Source organism: Nerophis ophidion, linkage group LG02, assembly GCF_033978795.1.
Source record: "Nerophis ophidion isolate RoL-2023_Sa linkage group LG02, RoL_Noph_v1.0, whole genome shotgun sequence".
Lineage (NCBI taxonomy): Eukaryota > Metazoa > Chordata > Actinopteri > Syngnathiformes > Syngnathidae > Nerophis > Nerophis ophidion.
The window spans coordinates 49,395,393-49,410,469 of record NC_084612.1 but is presented as its reverse complement, the minus strand read 5'-3'; the positions used below and the strand labels follow the sequence as shown (position 1 = coordinate 49,410,469).

General features: G+C 37.9%; 1 protein-coding gene across 2 annotated transcripts in view; it reads right to left on the bottom strand.

The window, feature by feature from the left end:
- LOC133541975 (rap1 GTPase-activating protein 1-like) overlaps nucleotides 1–15,077 on the bottom strand; it is a 397,810-nt gene that overhangs the window by 342,310 nt on the left and 40,423 nt on the right. The window contains exon 2 of one of the 2 annotated variants that reach the window (XM_061885745.1): nucleotides 12,736–12,827. The exons of the other annotated variant lie outside the window; for it this stretch is intronic. The gene's annotated coding sequence lies outside the window, so the exon portion shown is untranslated. The remainder of the gene's footprint in view (nucleotides 1–12,735; nucleotides 12,828–15,077) is intronic. 2 annotated transcript variants of the gene reach the window in all.

The following is a 15,077-nucleotide window of genomic DNA, read 5'->3' as shown; positions in this document are numbered from 1 at the left end:
CTAGCCGTACCCATGTATTTTCTATGGGCGGTTAGCATCGGGTTTTAATCCCGTTTCCTCCAATGTTTCTGATCTGATTGAATTTATATTTATGTCGAGTCTTTATTTTGGGTACTTACATACGGTGACTGAGTGTTGTGGCGTTTTAAGGCCATCTGCATTTTTTATGCTAAATATTAACTGTTGTGAAGATTTACATATTTATGAAATTGTTCCTTTAGTTCTACAAATAGGAGATTGTTTCTGTTAAGGGTTTAATTATTATTATTTATTTCTATTTCATATGTGTTGTCTTGAAAGGTAAAATTTGTTTCTTTAAGTTATTTAACCGTTTATGGCTGCGGTTGCTATGGTTTCCGGTTGCTATGGTTACGGACAGTTCTGTTTCCGCCGGCTAGATAAACAAAGTGTTCTTTCTTTCTTTCTTAGTTTATTTCGAACATGAGCACATTTCCAACACAATACATCAGACAATTTCACATTACATCATGTCCAAAAGGGAGTAGGAAGAAGCAAAGCTTATTTAATCCTTACCCCTTTCCCACGTCAGAGCGCCCACAAATATATACATCCATTTACTGACTCTTTTTACAACAAAATAGTCAAATGACATCCGTAAATGGGTAATACAACAGTTCTGTAACATGTAATTAATTAATTCAGTCATTATCAACATACTGAGATGAAGAATATCTTATTTTCAATAAGGTTGAAAGTGTTTCTCATAATTCTTCTTCTTTGTACTTTGTAAGCACTATTCATTTGAACAGCCTCTTAAAGTGGATTATATTAGTACAATGTTTAACTTCTTTACTTAATCCATTCCATAATTTAATTCCACATACTGATATGCTAAAGGTTTTCAGTGGTGTACGTGCATACAAATGTTTTAAATTAGATTTTCCTCTAAGGTTATATTTCTCCTTTTTAGTTGAGAAGAATTGTTGTACATTCTTTGATAGCAGGTTATAATTTGCTTTGTACATCATTTTAGCTGTTTGCAATTTTATCAAAATCATCGAGCTTTAATATTTTTGATTCAATAAATAAAGGATTTGTATGTTCTCTGTATCCAACATTATGCATTAATCTAATTTGTCTTTTTTGTAACACAGTTTATTAATGTAGCGCACATTTCTAGTTGTTTCCCCATATTTCTGCACGGTGGCTCAGATATGGTAACACGAGCGAGCAGTAGAGAATATAAAGTGATTTTTGGCTCAGGATGTATTTTGCCTTATTCATTATTAAAATGTTTTTTGCCACCTTATGTTGTATGTTTTGTATATGAGATTTCCAGTTCATTTTATCATCCATTAATGCTCCCAAAAATCTGGTTTCCTATACCCTTTCAATATCTACTCCGTCTATTTGTATTCGTGTCTGATGCTATTTTCTACTGTCACCAAATAGCATTATTTTAGTTTTACTGAGATTCAAAGATAGTCTGTTTTTATCAAACAGTTTTTTTAATTTGTTCATTTCTTCTGTTATTATTCGTACTATCTTCTGTGTGTTCTCTCCTGAACAGAAAGCAGATGTGTTGTCTGCAAATAAAACTAACTTCAAATCCTTCGTAACTTTACAAATGTTGTTTATATAAAGATTAAACAATATTGGTCCCGGTATTGATCCCTGGAGCACACCACAAGATATATCCAACCGTGTTGACATATTTTCACCCATCTTCACATATTGCTCCCTGTTGGTTAAATAGCTTCTTACCCAGTTCAATAGGTCCAGTATCTCTCTTAGACTAGATTTATTGGGTAAATAGTGAATAATTGAAGCATCCTTCCAAGGTAAAATACAGTCCTTTACAGGCTCCCTGTACATTAACGTTTTTTTTTATTAAATGTGCTTTTCATGATGGTATCCTTACATCACACTCAAATTTATAAGCGCAGGCCTAAATTTACTGCATGCCTTTGGTGGGCGCCGGAGTGATTAGAGGTTTGAAAATAATCAGCGCATGCTTACTTTTACCGCATGCCTTTGGTAAGCGCCGGAGTGAGAAGAGCTTTTAAATTAATTAGCGCCCTGGCGGCAATTCAAGGAAATACGGTACATTGATTTAATTTACAAAACTCAAAACCAATTAAATTGTCACATCGTGTAAATGGTAAATAAAAACGGAACACAATGATTTGTGAATCCTTTACAACTTATATTCAATTAAATAGACTGCAAAGACAAACTATTTAATGCTCAAACTGAGAAACAGAAGCTGGCAGTGTTTCTGGATGTTCTTGATAAAAAATGTTTCGCTTTACATGGTAGAGTTTTAAATTGCATGAACACATGTACCGACCAACTGTAGTTACTGACAGTGTTTTTTTGAAGCGTTCCTGAGCCCATGTGGTGATATCCTTCACACACTCATATCGCTTTTTGGTGCAATGCCGCCTGAGGGATCGAAGGTCCGTAATATCATGGCTTATGTGCAGTGATTTCTCCAGATTCTCTGAACCTTTTGATGATATTACGGACAGTAGATAGGGACGGCGTGGCGCAGTGGGAGAGTGGCCGTGCGTAACCCGAGGGTCACTGGTTCAAATCCCACCTAGAACCAACCTCGTCACGTCCGTTGTGTCCTGAGCAAGACACTTCACCCTTGCTCCTGATGGGTGCTGGTTGGCGCCTTGCATGGCAGCTCCCTCCATCAGTGTGTGAATGTGTGTGTGAATGGGTAAATGTGGAAGTAGTGTCAAAGCGCTTTGAGTACCTTGAAGGTAGAAAAGCGCTATACAAGTACAACCCATTTATCATTTATCATTTAGATGGTGAAATCCCTAAATTCCTTGCAATAGCTGGTTGAGAAATGTTGTTCTTAAACACTTTGCTCACGCATTTGTTGACAAAGTGTTGACCCTCGCCCTGTAATTGTTTGTGAATGACTGAGCATTTCATGGAAGCTGCTTTTATACCCAATCATGGCACACACCTGTTCTAGCAACTAGCCTGTTCACCTGTGGGATAATCCCAGTAAGTGTTTTGATGAGAATTCCTCCACATTCTCAGTCTTTTTTGCCACTTGTGCCAGCTTTTTTGAAACATGTTGCAGGCATCAAATTCCAAATGAGCTAATATTTGCAAACAATAACAAAGTTTTCCAGTTTGAACGTTAAATATCTTGTCTTTGCAGTCTATTCGATTGAATATAAGTTGAAAAGGATTTACTTTGTATTATGTTTGTATTTACCATTACACAACGTGACAACTTCACTGGTTTTGAGTTTTGTAAAAAATATTGCCAACGGCACAGTTGAACTCTATGATACATATTTTCAGTATGATGTCATTTTAGCCAATTAGAGGGCTGAAGAAAGTAATTTCTGGAAAAGGATAGAGCTGAAAATCCTTCAAATAAAACACTTTTACAGTAGAATATTACTCCTCGTCAATAAATGCAAAAATCCATCCATCCATCAATTTTTTCTACCGTTTGTCCCTTTTGGAGTCGCGGGGGGTCGCTAGTGCCTATCTCAACTGCATCCGGGCAGCCCGAAATGCAAAATAGAAAAATAATAATAATAATAATAATTCATCAAAGTTGACAAAGAAACACGATTATGATTTAAAACAATTTCTAATTACATGTAAAATTTCTCAATTCAACATGTTCCTACTTCAACATTTCGACAGATTTGAAAAATTCCAACACCAACCATTTCAACTCATTCAGACCATTCAAGTTTTTTTTGTTTTTTTTTACCATTTTCCCCAAAAATTCCAGCTTTTCCCAAAATTCTCAATTTTTGGGGAGATTCCCATTGAAATCAATGTGACATTCTTCAACGTTCCACAACTCCCACATTTTTCATCTGATTCAAACTGTTCCAACTTCAAAATATGCAGCCTGTTTGGGAATTGTGTGCTCTACTTCAACAATGGGATGGCATATCTCGGTTGGTAGAGTGGCTGTGCCAGCAACTTAAGAGTTCCAGGTTCGATTCCGCCATCCTAGTCACTGCCGTTGTGTCCCTGGGCACGACACTTTACCAACCTGCTCCCAGTGCCACTCAGACCGGTTTAAATGTAAGTTAGATATTGCTTTGAGTCATTAGAGAAAGCACTTCACCTCACTTCAATTCTAAAAAAAAATCCAGGATTTCACTTCAACTTCAGCATTGGTACATTCACATGCATCATTCAGGGATTGCCTCATCAGGTTCAGAGTTAATATTTCAGTGGGCTTTGCACTGAAAAAAAAAAAAATCCTATTTTTATGGTTAATTTACTCTAAAATTCTACTGTAATGTTTGTATTTTATTTAAATAGGTTATAAAACTGTAGAATTTAAGACATTATCTGTAAATAAACAAACCGCCTGTTATTTTAAGTAATATGCCAGTAATGACAAACTATGTATATTTCAAATTTTTTTTACAGAAAAATACAAAATTAATTATACATATAATTTTCTGTTTTCTCAAATTACTTTCAAATTCATGTAAAATTACAGTAATTAAATTTCATTAAATATGTAGCTTGTTATATAAAAGTCTTTGTCCATGCTAACAATCTAACAGTTTTATACGTAATTTTAAGGTAAATCTTATTTTTTTTAATATTTATGTGTATTTTTACATTCAAGTTGAAAAATATATGTAGCCTGTTATATAAAAGTTTATGCTCATACTAACAATTTAACATTTTTCTCTGTAATATGACATAAGTTGGTGACTGCAAGACATACTTGATCAACAGCCAACAGCCATAAAGATCACACTGACGGTGGTTGTACAAACAACTTTAACACTGTTACAAATATGCGCCACACTGTGAACTCACATCAAACAAGAATGACAAACACATTTCAGGAGAACATCTTCACCGTAACACAACATAAACACAACATAACAAATACCCAGAATCCCATGCAGCCCCATATTTTCCATATTACAATATACATCCCCACCACCAAACCCCGCCCACCACAACCAACGCACGGAGGGGTGCGGTAATGTGGGGGAGGTGGGCGGATTTTGAGTGTTAGCAGGGGTGTAGCCCGGAAGAGTGAGGGCTGCATGGGATTCTGGGTATTTGTTATGTTGTGTTAATGTTGTGTTGCAGAGCGGATGTTCTCTCAAAATGTGTTTGACTTTCTTGTTTCATGTGGGTTCACAGTTTGGCGCATATTTGTAACAGTCTTGAATTTGTTTGTACAGCCACCCTCAGTGTGACCTGTATGGCTGTTGATCAAGTATGTTTTTCAGTCACTATTGTATGTCTGCCGAAGCCTTATGCACCATGTGTCTAAGTTGGCATGCTGTTTGTATGGTGAATGAAAGAACGCAACAAAGGGTTGTAGAGGATGATAAAGGCAGCGCTGACAAGGCACGACCTTAATAAACTTGTCCGGGCGAACATCGGGACAATCCTTCGGGAGGATCACCGAAAGTCTCTCGGTAAAATCGGGAGGATTGGCAAGTATGTTGCTAGGGCGGGATAGCCATTCAAAGAAGGTGAATCCACTTTGCACCAAGTTTCTGCATCCAGTGGCCCCCAGGTAAATTGAGTTTGAGACCCCTGATCTTAAGAATTTAGAAAAAATCTGTAAAATAAGGTTGTTTTTTTTCGGTGGAACTGCCAGCATTGTCACCTCATTAAAGGTGGTTGATTGTAATAATTTTGTAAACATCTGTAAAATTACGATATTATTCCGCAAAACGTTTCATGAAAATGTATGTAAATGTAATGTTTTTAATCATTTTTTGGTTTACAAAGTATTACTTTAATTTTATGGTTTTCGTTTGACAGCCGTAGCTGCCAGTAGATGACCGTTTTTTTTTCCAGAATTTTTTTTTTACATTGTGGGCCACTTTGTAGTAAAAAAGTTGGGCCCCGAGGTAAAAAAGGCTAAGAACCCAAGGTCTATCTTGACCTCTGTATCTTTATCTCTATGCATCATGCAACACCATTTTCTGCATTCTCAATTCTCCTGCATCAGCGACACACCTGGTGGGTATCTTAATCCTAATTAGCATAGAGATGGAGGCGGGGCCGCTGAAACACTCGGGCGATCTTACCTCGCTAAGCCGCATGCGTGAGCGCCGCCGAGTGTAATTACAAAGTGAGAAGAACTGGATAATCATCTCTGATACGTCTTTCTTCAAAGTGCATCGTTTCCATCTGAATGGTGGCCAATTAAAAATCAGCAGATTACAGACGATGGGAGCGCTCCTATTTGTGTTGCATTCATGTTCACACCCCCGCTGTGAGTGAGAGAGTGTGTGCGCATGTGTGTGTGTTACAATCAATATCAACAGTCCCGTTTCTCCACCCACTTGGCAGCGTGCACCTGGGAAACTCGGCCCGTTTACACGAGCAGCTCACCTCGGCAGCCGGATGTCATCTTCGACATCAGCAAATTACATGACTTGACTGCCGACTGTTTCACTGTCGGAGACAGTGAAACAGTGAAATGCATCAGGGCCACTTTTATGGCCCTGATGCATTCTTGCAGGCCATTGGAGATGTCTCCAAACCAAGGACAAAGACAGTGATGATCAATAGTTTTTGTTGGATTTGTATTTTGGTCAAAAAGTTACTTTCCAAATGGGCTTATGTTATGATTGAAGTTGTATTATTGCCTTTTCCATGTTAAATCAAAACATTACCAATCAGATAACCACTCTTTCCAAAAGCAAATAAAAACATCTTGAAGACCTCGTTGTGTCACTGGCTATTTATTTCTCTCCTTCTTTGTTTCTGTAGTCTCTTGTCTAAACCAACATTAATTTTTTTTTTCTCCTTAGCTGCCTGTAGCTGGGTTTTTGTCAGAGATAAGACACTTTTATGGCCCTGATGCATTGTTGGAGCGCATTGGACATGTCTCCAAACCAATGACAAAGACTGTGATGTTTGGTTGATCAATATTGTATGTTGTATTTGTATTTTGGTCAAAGGGTTACTCTTCAAATGGGCTTATGTTATGATTTAGGTTGTATTACTGTCTTTTCCATGTTAAATTAAAACATTCAAAATCAGATAACATGTTCTATCTCAGGATAGAATGTTTCGTCTCAACCATTTCTACCCAAAGCAGATAAAAACATCTTGAAGACCTCTTTGTCTCTCTTGCTATTTCTTCTTTGTCATTCAGCTGCTATTTGAGTACCCAAACAAATACTTGAAAATATCTTGGCTTCCTCTGGACATTTCTTTGTTGACTAGGAAAGATTCCAAAACTCAAAACCAAAGACAAAGACTGTGATGTTTGGTTGATCAATAGTATATGTTGTATTTTGGTCAAAAGGTTAATCGCCAAATGGGCTTATGTTATGATCGATGTTGTATTACTGCCTTTTCCATGTTAAATAAAAACATTCACAATCAGATAACCACTCCTTCTAAAAGCAGATAAAAACATCTCTCGCTATTTCTTTCTCTCCTTCTTTCTTTCTGTAGCAGCGTAAAACCTTTGTCCTTTGTTATACTTTAATTTTCCTGAAGGAACTCTCCTGAAGGAATCAATAAAGTACTATCTATACTGCTGTTATTTGAGTAGTCAAACAAACACCTGAAAGATCCTCTGAACATTTATTTGTTGAATAGGTAAGATTCCAAAATTCTAAAAAAAATTAAGCGAAAAGTATGACGTTGCCCCAACATGACCTTCACTCGACTGAAACATTTGCCATTAACAGCAACATTTGTGTTTTAGTAGTCTCTTATCTAAACCACAATTAATTTGTTTCTTCTCCTTAGCTGCCTTGTCCTGGGTTTTTGTCAGAGATAAGACACTTTTATGGCCCTGATGCATTCTTTGAGCCCATTGGAGATGTCTCCAAACCAAGGACAAAGGCTGTGATGTTCGGTTGATCAATAGTAGATGTATTTTGATCAAAAATATACCATCCAAATGGGCTTATGTTATTATTGAAGTTGTATCACTGCCTTTTCCATGTTAAATCAAAACATTCACAATCAGATAAGGTGTTCTATCCCAGCATAGAACGTTTCATCTAAACCACTCCTTCCCAAAGAAGATAAAAACATTTTGAAGACCTCTTTGTCTCTCTCGCTATTTCTTCCTATCCTTCTTTCTTTCTTTTTGTAGCAACGTAAAACCTTTCTCATTTGTCATTCTTCTGTTATTTGATTACTCAACAAATACTTGAAAAGATATTGCGGACATTTCTCTGTTGAATAGGATAGATTCCAAAACTCTAAAAAAAAAAAAAAAATAGCAAAAAGTATGAAGTTGTTCCAACATGACCTTCACTCGACTGAAACATTAATGTTTGATTTAACATGGAAAAGGCAGTGATACAACTTCAATCATAACATAAACCCATTAAAATTATTGTTTTTGTAGTCTCTTGTCTAAACCACAATTAATTTGTTATTCTTCTTAGATGCCTAGGCCTGGGTTTTTGTCAGAGACCCTTTTATGGCCCTGATGCATTCTTGGAGATGTCTCCAAACAAAGGACAAAGACTGTGATGTTTGGTGAATCAATAGTATTTGTATTTGTATTTGTATTTTGGTCAAAAAGGTACCCTCCAAATGGGCTTATGTTATGATTGATGTTGTATCATTGCCTTTTTCCATGTTAAATCAAAACATTCACAATCAGATAGTCTTCTAACCCAGGATAGAACGTTTCGTCTTAATCACTTCTTCCCAAAGCAGATAAAAACATTTTGAAGATCTCTCTGTCTCTCTTGCTGTTTCTTTCTCTCCTTCTTTCTTTCTGTAGCAGCATAAAACCTTTCTCCTTTGTCATTCTGCTGTTATTTGAGTACTCAAACAAATACTTAAAAATATTTCAACTTCTTCTAGACATTTCTGTGTTGAATAGGAAAGATTCCAAAACTCTGAAAAAAAAAAAAAATCAAGTATGAAGTTGCTCCACCATAATAATAATAATAATAATGGATTGGATTTATATCGCGGTTTTTATTGTTATATACTCAAAGCGCTCACAGAGAAGTGGGAACCCATCATTCATTCACACCTGGTGGTGGTAAGTTACATCTGTAGCCACAGCTGCCCTGGGGTAGACTGACGGAAGTGTGGCTGCCAGTTTGCGCCTACGGCCCCTCCGACCACCACCAATCATTCGTTCATCAATCATTCACCGGTGTGAGCGGCACCGGGGGCAAAGGGGGGAAGTGTCCTGCCCAAGGACACAACGGCAGCGACTTTGATGTCCATAGGTGGGAAGCGAACCTGCAACCCTCAGGTTTCTGGCACGGCCGCTCTACCCACTACGCCATGACCTTCACTCGACTGAAACATTGCCTTTAACAGCAAAATGTGTGTTTTAGCAGTCTCTACTGGTCTAACAAGTCCACGTCAGTAAAAGTGGATGCAAGAAGTGGACATTGAAGCATGTAGCAATATTAAAACATGTAGGAATATTAAAGCATGTAGGAACATTACAGCATGTCGGAACATTAAAGCATGTATTATTCCTGCAGAGGACGTAGAAGAGTGTGACTCATGTGTCCTCCAGGCTTGAAAGCGAGGCGCTGAGGTCCACGTCGAACTAAAGTCCACTTCCTCCGCTGGTGACGTCAACTCCGCATGGCCCCGCTGTCACAATGTTCTCCTTGCAGCCCAGCTGACAGGTTTAAAGAAGGAGCTCTAAATATCTTGACCCGTCAATGGCGGTAGGGGACCAACATTCACTGGGTGAACAAAAAGCCACCTAGGGCCGATCTGTGATTGATTGTCAAACAGCCAATCAGAGGGTGTTAATTTTCCCCGCTCCTCCTGTAAAATGAAAAATGTCTGTCGCTGATGAAATTACAGCAACCAGAAATTGCCACATTCGGCCGCGTTGTTTGTGTGACAGCAGGGGGGGGGGGGGGGGGGGGGGGGGGAAGACAAATTCCCAATCTTCCCAGGAAGCGAGCGGGTGATGACACACATCAGCGTGGACCTCCTCACCTCTTTTTTTTAACCCCCAAAGCTCCTGGGAAGCTCGACGAGCTCACTAGAGCTGTCGTTATTACAGAGTGGATCGATGTGGGAATATTTTAAAGACACGTGGAGGACCATCCCTTCAACTTGAGGGGGATTGGAGCAGTGAAAGCTCATTCTCAGTGAACTTACAGTATAGCACATGGGACCTAAAGGGGAGCCCTGGGGGACCCCATTAATACAACACCCATCTAACATGTTCAAAGTCTTGCATTATTCTTACCACCGATGATGTATTTACCAGGGTTTGTCTCTTTGTTAGTTAGTTAGCAGTAGGGCTGGACGGTAAACCTGTACTGCAAAAACTGAAATCAAAGTAAGATTATATATCTCAAATAAGGGTGATATTTGCTTATTTTCCGTCTGATAAGATAATTATTCTCAATAGGCAGATTTTATGTTAGAGTGTTTTACATTTTTTAAGGGTTTTGGTCCTACTCATCATGACATGATTATATGTCATGTCACTATATACAGCACACATACTGCTATACACACGCCTAACCAGGACTTTTTTTTCTCTCAAGGAATTGTGAAATAAAATCATATCTTCAGGAGATCAACACAGAAGCCCAGAACACTCTACGCATTTCTCCAGTTTTAATTTAGAGAAAAGTAAAGATTGGCCTGGCCCAGTAGGATCCCTCTTTATGTTCGTGAACTTTATAGTCTATACATTTAGAGTGATGTGATAATCAAACACTCTAGAAGTCTAGAATGAAAGAGTATATAAGAGAATTGATAGGCTGCAGCGACCCCCTGCGACCTCAAAAGGGACAAACGGTAGGAAATGGATGGATGGATAAGAGAATTGACAGAGTGTGTGTACTTCAGTGCTGAATGATGAGCAAAGGGAGAGTTTGGAAAGTTTTCTCATAATGTTGACAAAATAATAGGTAGATAAATGACACAATATGTTACTGCATATGTCAGCAGACTAATTAGGAGCCTTTGTTTGTTTACTTACTACTAAAAGACAAGTTATTTAGTATGTTCACTATTTTATTTTTGCAATAAAAACATATGTTTAACGTACCCTAAGATTTTTTTGTCACAATAAAGCCAATAATGCCAATTTTTGTGGTCCCCTTTATTTAGAAAAGTACCGAAAAGTATCAAAATAGATTTTGGTACCGGTACCAAAATACATGTATCGGGACAACACTAACCCCTACATGTTTATAGTTTTATTTTTTTAATTTACTCTCTGTTTATATTATTGTATTGATTATTATTATTATTGATATTTTATTTATTTGTTAATTGTATTATGAAGTTTTTTTTTGTTCTTTTTTTTTGCTGTTTTTTTCTTCTTTTTTCTTCTGGAGGTAGGGATGGCATCATTGGGATACAAACAACACAAATATTACCTTGACTTTTATGGCAGACAATAGATACCCTAAGATTTTTTGTTAAAATAAAGCCAATAATGCATTTTTTTTATGTTCCCCCTTATTTAGAAAAGTATCATAAAATACATTTTGGTCCCAGAACTTGTACTAAAATATTGGTACCGGGATAACACTACAGTGGTACTGTTTTTTTTTCCATTTACATGCTTGAAAAACACTGTAAGTTTTACGGACATTTTTTTGATTCTGACCTGTCAGTTTTTTACTGTAAAATCAATTTTTTTTTTTTTACATTGTACATAAAACAACAATCATCAAATTCATAGGCAATTTTGTAATAACATCATTCACCGTTAGAAGTGGCCTATGAGGGCAAACATAACTGCGATATGGCCCTCAATTAAAACAACAAACTCATTTTAATCGGCACACCAATAAGCTTGTTTATAGATGTAGAATAAAGGTAGAATAAAGGAAGTTGCCATTTGTTATAACTTAGTGACGTGATACAATGCACATTCATGAACATATGAAATGTAAATGTGACAGATTGTAGTCAAAGGCTGATTTCCATCTGCATCTCATTGCATAGAAGCAAGCCCAAGGCTCCCACTAATTCAAGGTTTTAGTGAGTAGATTTTTTCATGCGCTTTTTTGGCTCTATCTATCTGCCACAAGTGGAAAATGAAAATAATGCCGACATTTAACCAATCTGTGGTGCAATAAAGGTTAGGGACCACTGCTATACAGCATGCTCAAATATTTAGAAACTCCTTAAAAGGGAAAACCCAAAAGCAGTGAAGTTGTCACGTTGTGTAAATGCTAAATAAAAAGAGAATACAATGATTTGCAAATCCTTTTCAACTCATATTCAATTGAATAGACTGCAAATACAAGATATTTAATGTTCACACTGAGAAACTTTGTTATTTTTTGCAAACAATCATTAATTTAGAATTTAATGGCAGCGACACATTGCAAAAAAAGTTGTCACAGGGGCATTTTTACCACTGTGTTACATGGCCTTTCCTTATAACAACACTCTATTTTAGGATCCACCGCCCGGCTCATACATTATTTGGTTGTTGAGTCCTTTTGTGTATCTTGTTTGTTCGTGGACTCTTCCGATTCTTAGTTTGTTCACTTCCTTGTTCTTGTTTGTCACCGTGGCGACTTGATTTGTTCACCTGCCTTCGTTTGCACACCTGTTTTGATTAGAGACTCTACTTAACCTGCCCTTTTCGTTCACTCGGCCTGGCCTCGTAATGTTTGCTTGCACGCAACTAGTGACGACTTAGTTTTTATGTTTGGATTCGCCAATGCTTCCGCGTTTAGCCACTTGTTGGTCCCCTAGCTTTTATGCTAGTTAGCTCTTTGTTTTACCTTTTGTACCCAGTGTTTTTGTTCTTAGCCTGTTTTTTAGTTTTAATAAATCTTTACTTCTTACCTGTACGCTGTGTCCAAGCCCGATCTGCATCCAGGAAGAGCACCACTCGCATCGCGATGCCTCCGAGACGTCACACAGTTAAGGTTTGGGAACTGAGGAGACATATTTTTGAAATGGAATTATTTCCCATTCTTGCTTGATGTACAGCTTAAGTTGTTCAACAGTCTCCCCTTTGGATATTTTAGCCTTCATATTTTCAATGGGAGACAGGTCTGGACTACAGGCAGGCCAGGAAAGTACCCGCACTCTTTTACTATGAAGCCAGGCTGTTGTAACACGTGGCTTGGCATTGTCTCGCTGAAATAAGCAGGGGCGTCCATTAAACATTGCTTGGATGGCAGCATATGTTGCTCCAAAACCTGTATGTACCTTTCAGCATTATTGGTGCCTCCACAGATGTGTAAGTTACCCATGCCTTGGGCACTAAAACACCCTCATACCATCACAGATGCTGGCTTTTACACTTTGCGCCTGGAACAGTCTAGATGGTTCTTTTCCTCTTTGGTCCATAGGACACAACGTCCACAGTTTCCAAAAACTATTTGAAATGTGGACTTGTCGGACCACGGAACACGGAACACTTTGCATCAATCCATCTTAGATGATTTCGTGCCCAGCAAAGCCGGCGGAGTTTCTGGGTGCTGTTGATAAATGGGTTTTGCTTTGCATAGTAGAGTTTTAACTTGCTCTTACAGATGTAGCGACCAACTGTAGTTACTGACAGTGGTTTTCTGAAGTGTTCCTGAAACCATCTGGTGATATCATTTACACACTGATGTCGCTTTTTGATGCAGTACCGCCTGAAGGATCGAAAGTCTGTAATGTCATGGCTTAAGTGCAGTGATTTCTCCAGATTCTCTGAACCTTTTGATGATATCACAGACAGTAGATGGTGAAATCCCTAAATTCCTTGCAAAAGCTGGTTGAGAAATGTTGTTCTTAAACAATTTGCTCACGCATTTGTTGACAAAGTGGTGACCCTCACCCCGTCCTTGTTTGTGAATGACTGAGCATTTCTTGGAAGCAGCTTTTATACCCAATCATGGCCCCCACCGGTCCCCAATTACCCTGTTCACCCGTGTTATGTTCCAAATAAGTATCTTGATGAGCATTTCTTAACTTTCTCAGTCTTTTTTGTCACTTGTGCCAGCTTTTTGGAAACATGTTGCAGGCATGACATTTCAAATGAGCTAATATTTGCAAACAATAACACATTTTTCCAGTTTGAACGTTAAATATATTGTCTTTGCAGTCTATTCAATTGAATATAAGTTGAAAAGGATTTGCCAATCATTTTTAAAAAAAAAAATGTATTACCATTTACACAATGTGACAACTTCACTGGTTTTGGGGTTTTGTACATGAGATGTGTGTAAATGGTGTTTATAAAATCCCCTTTTAATTAAAAAAAGCCACATACCCAAAAATGGATTACTCATTGAAAAACAACCCAACAATGGTCCAATATAATACCCTTAGAACCCAAACAAATGGGTTGTTCTTCATAAAAAAATCCTAAATGTAACTCAACACTAGCAACCCATAAATTGGGTTCTCAAAATAACCCAGCATGTTTCAGTGTGCAAGACAATGTCCTCTGACCTAGTCTGGAAATGTTCCAGGTCCTTTGGCAGCCCACAATGTGAGGCGTCAGGGATAATGTCCTGCATAATGTCTCTGCAAAAAAAAGGAATGAAAGGGGAGGATTTTTCAATAAGGTGCTCCGTCTCTGCGGAGGTGATGACACGCAGGGATAATGGATTCCCGTGTCTATGCGAGGCGCCAGGGACACGTGGATACACCAGGAGAAAAAAAACAAGACACGGAGTGACAACAGATGAAGAATTGGTTACAGGACTAGAAAGAAGAAGGAGCTACTTGTGTGGATAAGTCAGATACAGTGTGGAGGATCAAACACTCGTCAGCAGCTACGGATTCTTTGTGTTCAAGTTTTGTTGGGATCGAGCAAAAACTGTAGAATTGGGTCAAAATCCGATGAAGAATCCAATATTCTGAGGCCTGTTTGAAAAGTGTGAATACGGGAATTGTTTTGCTTTAAAAATACTCTTTTAAAGAGGATGTTCAACAAGACTGTTTCCTGTTCCTCCTCATTTCTTAGTGCACATTACTACCACCTTCAGGTCTGGGTTATAAGAGTAATAGGTTTTTGACTTAGGGCCACAATAAACACACATTATATATATATATATATATATATATATATATATATATATATATATATATATATATATATGTATATATATGCTGGGCTTCACGGTGAAAGAGAGGTTAGTGCGCCTGTCTCACAATACGAAGGTCCTGAGTAGTCCTGGGTTCAATCC